At 47.0% G+C, this 9,727-nt stretch overlaps 1 protein-coding gene across 1 annotated transcript in view; it reads right to left on the bottom strand.

Annotated features, from left to right (window-relative positions):
- The window catches only part of LOC105894776 (La ribonucleoprotein 4B), a 20,854-nt gene that overhangs the window by 9,892 nt on the left and 1,235 nt on the right, over positions 1-9,727 (bottom strand). The gene's annotated exons all lie outside the window — the stretch shown is intronic.

Raw genomic sequence — 9,727 nt, 5'->3', positions numbered from 1 at the left:
ATCTTTCTCATCAGATTTTTTTTTGTTTGCTTTTTTTTTAATTGTGGCCTGTCGTGAAAGAAAATCCCCAGTCATCTAAATCCATCCCAAGGGTTTTGTAAAGAGATCCTCTGCCTGCATTGAGAAACCATTCGTATGTTCCAACATCTATTGTGTTTTGACGGTGCCTCTTATCTGGATGAGATAAGGCACGTTTCTTTAGGAAAAGCTTTCGGAGTGTTCTTGTATGTAAGGTGGGGTTGATTTTTGTCTGAGCAGGCAGGCTCTCTCACTGCAGTTACACGTCAAGACACACCGGCTCCACCTCAAGGCTTAGGTGTCTTTGAGTCTCTGACAATCGGATTACAGTAAGGGCGTGTGGTGGTGAGCCATCTCGACCCCCACCCTTCGAGAGGTGAGGGGGGTATCCTTCACTGTTCTCTTGTCTCATTTGGCTCTCTCGTGCTCGCACACTCCTGTTTCCTGGTGTTCTTTACGTGCTCTGACCTTCTCACTGAAATGCCAGCGGGCTTGACCTTTCCATGTCACTTCTCAAAAAGGTTCGGTCACAATTACAGAGCAGCACCAGTTGCCTCACAGGCGCAAACTTGTGTGTGCCTGTCCCTGTCTCTCTCTCTCTGTGTGTGTGTGTGTGTGTTTTCAATGCTCAAGTACAAAAAAATGTCAGTGAAAAAGACAGGAATGCAAAATTTCCTTTGAATGCGCTCATAGGCAGTAGTTCAACTAAAGCTTCCACCTCCCTAGCTCTCCCTCCCGCCGCCGGCCAACACTGGGCCCCCGCCCCTCTCATTCCTGTGCCGTTACCTGGGAGATGTAGCCTGGGGGCACGTGGATTGGTGGGATGGAGCCATTGGGTGACATCATGGGAACTTCAGCTGGCCCTGCGGAGGGAAAAAAACAGGGGAGAGCAGAAAAGAAGGCTGTCAATCAAGCGCAAAAGGAAACACCCACAGGCTTACTTCTGGACACAGACCATTATACTGGACTCTCCCCTTCAACTATGTCCCCCAGATGAAATGATGGCAGAATATTCTGGAAGGATTCACGATGAAGATTGAAAGACAGATGTGCACCCTCTTCCCCCTGAAGCTCCAAGCCATCTCTCTTGCCCTCAGGCCAATCAGGGATGAGTCACCATCTGCTTTCAGGAGGGATTAGGAGATCGAAGCAGGCTTAAGTAACCACAATACCTGCTGTCCAAGTCCACCTCACAGACCTCGAAAATTCATCATCATTTTTCATCTGTGTAATCCTTCCGCCTCTAAAGACAACAGCAGACATATCGTCTGATTTTCCACTCTCATCTCTCCCTCTCTCTATCTCTCTTTGTCTGTCTCTCTCTCACACTCATTCTCTCTCTCTATTCCTCCCTCATTCCTCTGCCACATAGTTTTCATTGCCCTCCAACCACGGAATGAGCCGGACATGGTGACATCAGGTTAAGTAAACCATCTGTCTCTCTCCACGGCCTCCCCATTGCCCCCCTCACCTCTCATCCTCCAGAAGAAAGAGAGAAAGACAGAGATAAATAGAGAGAGAGATAAATAGAGAGAAAGAGTGAGAGAGAGAGTAAGAGAAAGAAAGAAAAGAGTAAGATAGAAGGACTAAGACCGAGAGATGAGACTCCCCTTTGGTCCCTTCGCTGGAGCCTCCAAGCACCCCTCTTTTGCGTGTCTGTGTTTGCGGTCAGAAAACTAAAGAACAACACGACACGGATAACTCAAGACACACGGAGCCCCTCGGGTCATCCCCCGCACCGCACCGCACCTCATCCCAAACGTCAGGTCTCAAACGGAGAGGCTCCAGTAGCCTGACCTCCAGCTGTTTAAGACATCTCACTCCCTCGGTCCACCCCACCCCACCCCACCCCAGATCCAGCAACTCCCAGTGGGGAAGCGGCACGACGGCCTCCGCCAAGCGGCGCTGCCATAAATCAGCCGACGGCTCTGATTACTTTTACAGTTGATCTCAGTCTTCCGCCAGGCCTCAGCTTCCAACAGGCCCCTGGGCTACTGTTGGAGGGGGAGGGGGGGAGGGGGGCGGCCCCTGCGCTGCCCTGCACCACGCTCACCGCTAACCGCTAACTAGGGGGAGGGGGAGGAGGGGATTATGGGATTGCTGCACGCTTGCCTCAATCCCTGAATGGGACAGTGTTGAGGTGCCATGCAGGCAGGGCACCAAGGGGGGCTGAGGTTGAAAAGGGGTAGTGTTTTATGGGAGAAGACCATGGCATAGGACAGGCACATGAAAGCGTGCATGGACCTTTTGACTGACGCAATAGTATATTCTAGCATATGTCAGCGGACTCGAGACACTTAAATAATTCCCCTTTGTTCTCCCAGTGATGTGAAACGCATGAACAACAAAATCCAGTGATACGACTGCGTCTGGAAAATAAGACCTTCCCACAGGTATGCCCATATGCGCGATTCCCACCTCAAAAGCCCATCACCCGCCAACACCAACACCACCACCTCCACCCCCACCCTGTGAGCCTAATCCTGGGAGGGTGGGGGGTGGGGGGGGGGCAGGGGTGTCTGTGCGGGCTGCTGGGCCCCACGGCTGCGTCTCTCTCAGCCTTCTCCTCTCCAGCATGAGAGGCCCTATTCAGAGCCCCGCTTGGCCCTGCGGAGGAAGCAGCAGCACAGAGCCCTCAACAGTTCTCCACCAAGACGCTGGGCAAACACCAGCATTCCACCAACTCCACAGGAGGGGCAGTGGGCCGGGGGGGGGGGGGGGAAGAGGAAATGAGAGGGGGGAGAAAGTGTGAGGAGAAAGGAGAGTGAGGAGCAGGGACGGCCCGGAGAAGACGAGAGATTGACAAACACAGAATGACAACAAAAAAAAAGAAAAGCAAAGAAAAGAAGGAAAATAAAAACACAGACAGGGACAAATAAAAGGAAGGAGCCAAACGCACACAGAGCGGAGGGGAAGTTTTGCAAGAAAGCAGACCGGAGTCCTGGAAAGAGGACAGAGCGAGAGATACAGACAGACAGACAGAGAGCTCCAGTGAAGGGAGAGAGAGAGAGAGAAGAGAGAGAGAGAGAGGGAGAGAGGGAGGGAGATGTGTGAGTGAGTGAGGGGGATAGAGAGTGCAAGACAGGGGGTAGTCTGCTCCCTTGCCAGGCTTCCCAGGAGCCTGCTGAGGCGGTGGGGCCTCCTCGGCAGAACAAGTCCCTCTTTGTGCTGCTGACTGAAGGCTTCTCCCCCCTTCAGGGGCCTGCTCTCAGGGCTGGAGGAATCCTCACACAAGCCATTCAGGCCTCCAGGAGGCGGCTGCTCACAGCTGACACCGCACCGCTCCTGCACCAGTGTGTGTGTTTTGGGGGGGGGGGGGGGGGGGGGGGGTGCGCGTGTGTGTGTGTGTGTACGCATAGGCATATGTTTTTCATATGAATGGGGGTGTTTTTGTGAGTGCACATGTTGTTTGCATGAATACATGTGTGTATGACCAGTGTGTGCATACACGTGTGCATGTGTGGCTGGGCCATGTGCACACATATGAAGGCGTGTGTGTGTGTGTGTGTGTGTGTGTGTGTGTGTATATAAATATGAATGCATGTGCGTTATACGTGTGGCACTGATGCCTGATAAACTGAAAATGGCTGCCAACACCTCCTTTTTTGTCAGGTTCTAATTTTTTTCCAGCGAAGAAGGACTGAGAAATGGAGAAAGCAGAGAGTGAGAGAGAGCGAGTGTGTGTGTGTGTGTGTGTGTGTGTGAGAGAGAGAAGGGGTTCCGATGGAGGAAAGGGAGGCTCAGGCTTTGAAGATGGAAGTGTGTGTGTGTGTGTGTGTGTGTGTGTGTGTGTGTGTGTGTGTGTGTGTGTGTGTGTGTGTGTGTATGTATATATATATATATATATATGTGCGAATATATATATAGATATACAAACATAAAGCGGGCAAGAAGGAAATGCAATTTTCCCAAAACCATGGGTTCTTAAGAAAAAAAAATCCACTAATTTAGTTTGGAAGATTGGCTTGGCCAGACAGAGAGACGACAGAGGAGAAAGAAAGACAGCGAGAGAGAGAGAGAGAGAGAGAAAAAAGTCGACAGAGGGATGTTTTTGGAAGGAATGTTTTGCAAAGAACTGAGGGTCACTGAGGAACACAGGCGGCAGTGAAGGGGAGAGCGTTTGCAAATGTGGATTGTGGGACTTCAAAGTGACTCAGTGAAAGGTACATTTTCAGAGCTTGGGTGCTTAGGGGTGACCTGTGTGAGTTGGGCACAAGCGCACGTGTGTGTGTGAAGGAGTCCCACACAAGAAACACACATGTGCTGTCAGTCAGTGTGTATGGATTGCTTCCTGTGTGGGCAAGAAAGCATGTGAGCGATCGTGCGTGTGTGTGTGTGTGTGAGAGAGAGAGAGTGTACAATTACTGTACATATGGCTTTTGTGCATGTTTTTTTTCCATATGTTAGAAAATGAGCACATGTGTGTGTGTGTGTGTGTGTGTGTGTCTGTGTGTTTCATGAGAGAGCATGTGAGTCTGTGTTGCAGTGTGTACCCCTCCACCCCCCCTCACCCAATGCGAATAAGTCCATGTGAACAACAGGAAACTCTGAGGTCCACTTTCTGCAGTTTCATCTTGTTTTTCCCTTGACGCTTAAAAGGAGAGCCAAACAAGCGACCGTCTGCACAGATAGACGACATGTTTGCCTTGGAAGAGACCCTGGGACTCTCAGACGAGCATAACCTACCCTCATCCCTCTCTTCATCACACACATGCTCATACACACATGCCCACACACACACATGCTCATACACACACACACACACACACACACATCTCACACACACACACACACACACACGCCCACACACACATCTCACACACACACACACACACACGCCCACACATCTCACACACATCTCACACACACACACACACACACACATGCTCATACACACATGCCCACACATCTCACACACATCTCACACACACATCTCACACACATGCTCATACACACACACACACACACACACACACACACACACACACACACACACACACACACACACACACACACACACACACACACACACACACACACACACACACACACACACACACACGATTTCTTTTGAGAGCGAGTTTGAAGGTGGAACTACACACATAATTACACATCCACGTTTGCGTTCATGGGGCGTCTAATCTTCTAAAGGTGGCTGTGTGTGTGTGTGTGTAAGTGCTGAAGAAGGAGAAAGAAGTAGGAAGAGAAGGAAAGGAGGAAGAGAGCTAATTAGAGGAGTGACAGAAAGAACACAAGAGAAAAAGAACGGCGCCGCGTGAACCTCGGTTATCATCTGTTTGTGATTGCACGGCCCATTGTCCTTGCCGTAAACACAATCTGTCTCTGTCGGTCTGAACCAGAGGAAATCTGAGCCTCCTCAAAGCGCCCGAGACTTGCAGGAGTGTTTATTAAACGCCAAAGCTGATCAGAACAGAGTCGCGGCAAACGTTAGTGTGTGTGTGTGTGTGTGTGTATGTGTGTGTGTGTCCGTGTGTGTTCTGTACGTGAGTGCCGCTCAAGCCGTGGCAGACGAGACACAGCCCCTTACATTTTCAGACGTGGGCCTAAGCTGATTCCATCACCATGACATCGGCCTCTGCACACAGCTGGTGTTGCCGCGGTCGCGACACATCAGCAGCCTTGGAGCGTAACCATAACAATATTTGAGGGGCAAGTGGAGGGGAAAAAAGCTTTTCTGGCCATCCTGGTTGTGCGCGGTGGACTGTTCCTCGTGCTTATGTAACAGACAGGCAGGAGCACCGCCCTGCCACAGTTCGCTCAGCAGAAAAGAGAAAGAGAAAGAAGCTCACTGCAATGGAGTGAGTAAACCAGCGCTATGAGAGTCGCTCACTGCAACAGCTTCACGAAAACAGGGAAACAGCCATTCAGAGACGTTCACTGTCACACAAAACACACACACACACACACACACACACACACACACACACAACTGACTTTTTGGGACGTCACCAAAGATTCCAGAGGAACAGAAACCATACCAAATCACAAGATTCTGATCATTTGAGTCTGTGGATTCACATGCGAGATTTTGGACTTGTGATTGAAAGTCAGGTCAGGTGCTACACTAATTGTTCAACTGTCTAAACCAAGTGCAAACACACACACACACACACACACACACTATGGAATTAGAAAAGTTTCAAAATGTACAAATAAATGTCTCGCGATTCAAAAATGTATTTCCTGATTCACATATAAATATCGCACAATTCACAAATGTAAACGCGGTTACATTTATTTACAGACTAACAAACATGCATTCATTAGTCTCGCCATTTGTGAACATCCCTGCATTTATCAGCCCATCAGATGTCTCTTACAATTTCAGCCAATCACATGAATGTAAACCCAAGGGTGTGACAATGTGACCACAATGCATTGCAGCTGCTAAGTGACTTTGCTTTAACTGAACCTTTTTTGAACTTTGAAATAAACAATTGTTCGTCAATGCATCCTGTCCAGCAGTTTTCAACATCCACTGGAAAACGGGCTGATTTCAGAGAGTGAAATAAAAAGCACAGACGTGCCCTTCATGAATAGATTGACTGAATGATGATTGATACTACTGCTGATTGCTGGGCCATTTTATTGATAGCTAATGTTAGTTGCTGTTTGATAACATCAAACACCATCTACTGTAGTGTTATCCTGATGCAAAGTCTATTTTCAAAGCGTCATTTGAGTCCAAATCAATCGCTAGATACAATAGTACAATAGCTTTTCTAGCCATTTCTGGTTAATGTAACGATAAACAGTGATTGATGCTGTCTATTTTGTGATTTCCAGGTGGTCTAGTTACAGCTAAAATGGATGGATGGAACAGTGGAATGGATAAAGTTGCTTTTTGAAACTAGGCCTGTTATGTTGTAAAATAAAAAATCTATTGTCTGACGTCGGTCTGTCTAACATGAAAATGTTTAGTTTGTACAGACGAAGTATTGTGTTTTTAACATGAACTAGCATATGGTTTGAAATAAACCCATCTGTCTGGGTTTAGGGTTTTAACAAGCTAAATATGCTATATTTCCACTTGCTTGGCAGTTACCACTAGGGATGGGTATCGTTTGGTTTTTATCCGATACCGGTACATAACCGATACTTTTAAAACGATACCGGTGCCTAAACGGTGCCTGAACCGATACTTTTTTTTTTTTAAAGCACAAAGCGACGATTGACGACATTAAAGAAAGGCTTTTTTTATTGCCAAGGCAATTTTTTTTCTTCAAATTGAACAATATATTAACTGTTTAAAGTATATTATAAATATAAATACATACAAAACACTTGGCTTCCAACTACAGCTTCAAACTTTTTAACTTCAAACTATGAACATTATATTAACTGTAAACAACAGTTTATAGTATACTTAAATAAATATAAATAAATAAAAAAAACATGAGCATATTTGCCTTTGGAGTCAAAAATGTATTTATTTCATGAAATTTCACAATTTTATGATTTGTTTATACCTATCTTTTCTATCTTGTTTATAGTTAATCTTGTTACTTGAACACACTGAGTACGAGAAAATATGTACTGCCCCTTTAAGAGACTACCGTTGGTAGTTTAGCTGTCATCTCCTCCGTTTATTTTTCAGTCTTCGGTTGCTGATCTGCCGTTGACTCTTGCCTTCTCTCCCCTCTTTTCACGCAATTATTTTGTTGCATTTGCTGCACGTCGCGATGTTTGAATCTTTTTGTGCGAAATACAGCCACACTTTTGACCGTTTACCTTTCGGTATTTTCTCTGTTAAAAGGTTGACGGCTAATTCTGTTTGTGCTTGCCTGCTCTTCACTGTCATAAGACTGTTGCTATGAAAACACCAATGAGCGTGAGCGACACAGGACAAAGTTTACATTGGCAGCTGGGGCAGTTTTACATGTGCCCCACGCAATCTGCCTAGCGACCGTGTTCAATTGGCTCAGGCACCGAAATGAAGCACCGAAATCTGCGTTGCATTTCGGTCCGGGTAGGTACCGGTTGTATTGGAACCGGTTCCATATTGGTACCGGTTCTCGGTACCCAACCCTAGTTACCACATGCCATTGCAACACGGATTCCTCTCTTCGTAATCAGTTGTATGCAGATGTGCGTTATGGCGCAGTAGCTCACATAATTGAACACTGCGCCGATGTGATTGGCTGAAATTGTAAGAGACAATCTGATAGGCTGCAGAGAACGTCCTTTTGAAATAAGTGCATTTGTGAATCAGAATGCATTAGGAAAGTCTCAAAAATTCACAAATAAATGCAAGGATGTTCACAAATGGCACGGTGGCTCAAGTGCTTGCACTGCCGCCTCACAGCAAGAAGGTCATGGGTTCGATTCCCAGGTCCTCCCCAGACCTTCAGTGCTCAGGTGGGCTATCTCCCGGGCCTTTCTGTGTGGAGTTTGCATGTTCTCCCCATGTTCACAAGGGGTTTCCTCCACTAAGAACCCCAACAGAAAAACATGCAAAAAAAGAACAGAACACTCCTGTCCGTCCCTGACCGAGACGGACGGTTCAATTGGTCCCCGGGCGCTGAGAAGCTGCCCACTGCTCCTGGAGGATCCTGGAGGAGGGACGATCCGGGATGGGTTAAAGGCAGAAGTTGAATTCATGGCGACCTCAGGCCTGCGTGCCTGCGTGTGTGTGCGTGTGTGTGTGTGTCCTGTGTCGCCTACATATATATATATATATATATATAACACATGTGTGTTGCAGTGAGTCGTTTGTGCAATAAAAAACTGACAGCCTTGTTTGTTGTTTGCAAATGGCCAGCAGTTTGTAAATCCACATTCGTTAGTCTGTAAATAAATGTAACAGCCTTTACATTTGTGAATCATGTGACATTAATTTGTGAATTTTGAAACTATCATTACATATATAGTCCAGTACTAATGCCCTGGAGAAGACACTCATTGCATATACTCAGCTAGCTCCCACAACACACACACACACACACACACACACACACACACACACACACACACAACACAACACAACACAACACAACACAACACAACACAATCTCCGTGTCAAGGCTGTTTGGCCTTCAGGATGTGGATGGCTCACTGGAGAACCGTCTGCATTTCTACGCTCCCCAGGCTCACTGGAGAACGTGTGTGTGTGTGTGTGTGTGTGTATGTGTGCATTTCTACGCTCCCCAGGCCATCTTTCCTGTGATGGATTGCTCTGGCCTGAGCTTGTCTGAAGCACGATAAATCAGACCGAGCTCTGCATATTTCAGAGCTTCTAAAAAATATGATCTTTTTTATTACTCTTACTTGGCAATGCCTTGGCAAACTTCTGATTTCCCCCCGTAGAGGAGAACAGTGGCGCACAATGGCCATCTTGAAACAGAAGCACCCCGTCTGGTTTTTTACATGGCAGGAAAGAAAAGTAACGTTTGCAACCTTTTCTTCCTTTGTAAAAGTCCAACCTGAAGGACACTGACATGTTAACAAGCACGGTGGGGGAAATAAGCCCAAGCATTAAGTGCATGAAGTGAAGGTTCGTACAAAAAAAAAAGTCCCTGGACACAGAGAGTGAACCTGTATTGACAGAACAAAGAGACTATGCACTGCCAAAGCTCGAGTGTGTGTGTGTGCAAAGGGTCTTTTGTAACGCAAACCACAAAAAGGGGAGACAAACTAGGAGTTGCTCTCTTACGTGTTCAAGCCCTTCCAGCACAGCTAGAATTTAATG

The sequence above is a fragment of the Clupea harengus genome, chromosome 17, assembly GCF_900700415.2.
Source record: "Clupea harengus chromosome 17, Ch_v2.0.2, whole genome shotgun sequence".
NCBI classification, from domain to species: domain Eukaryota; kingdom Metazoa; phylum Chordata; class Actinopteri; order Clupeiformes; family Clupeidae; genus Clupea; species Clupea harengus.
The sequence above is the reverse complement of the archived record's forward strand: the minus strand, read 5'-3'. Positions and strand labels throughout refer to the sequence as shown.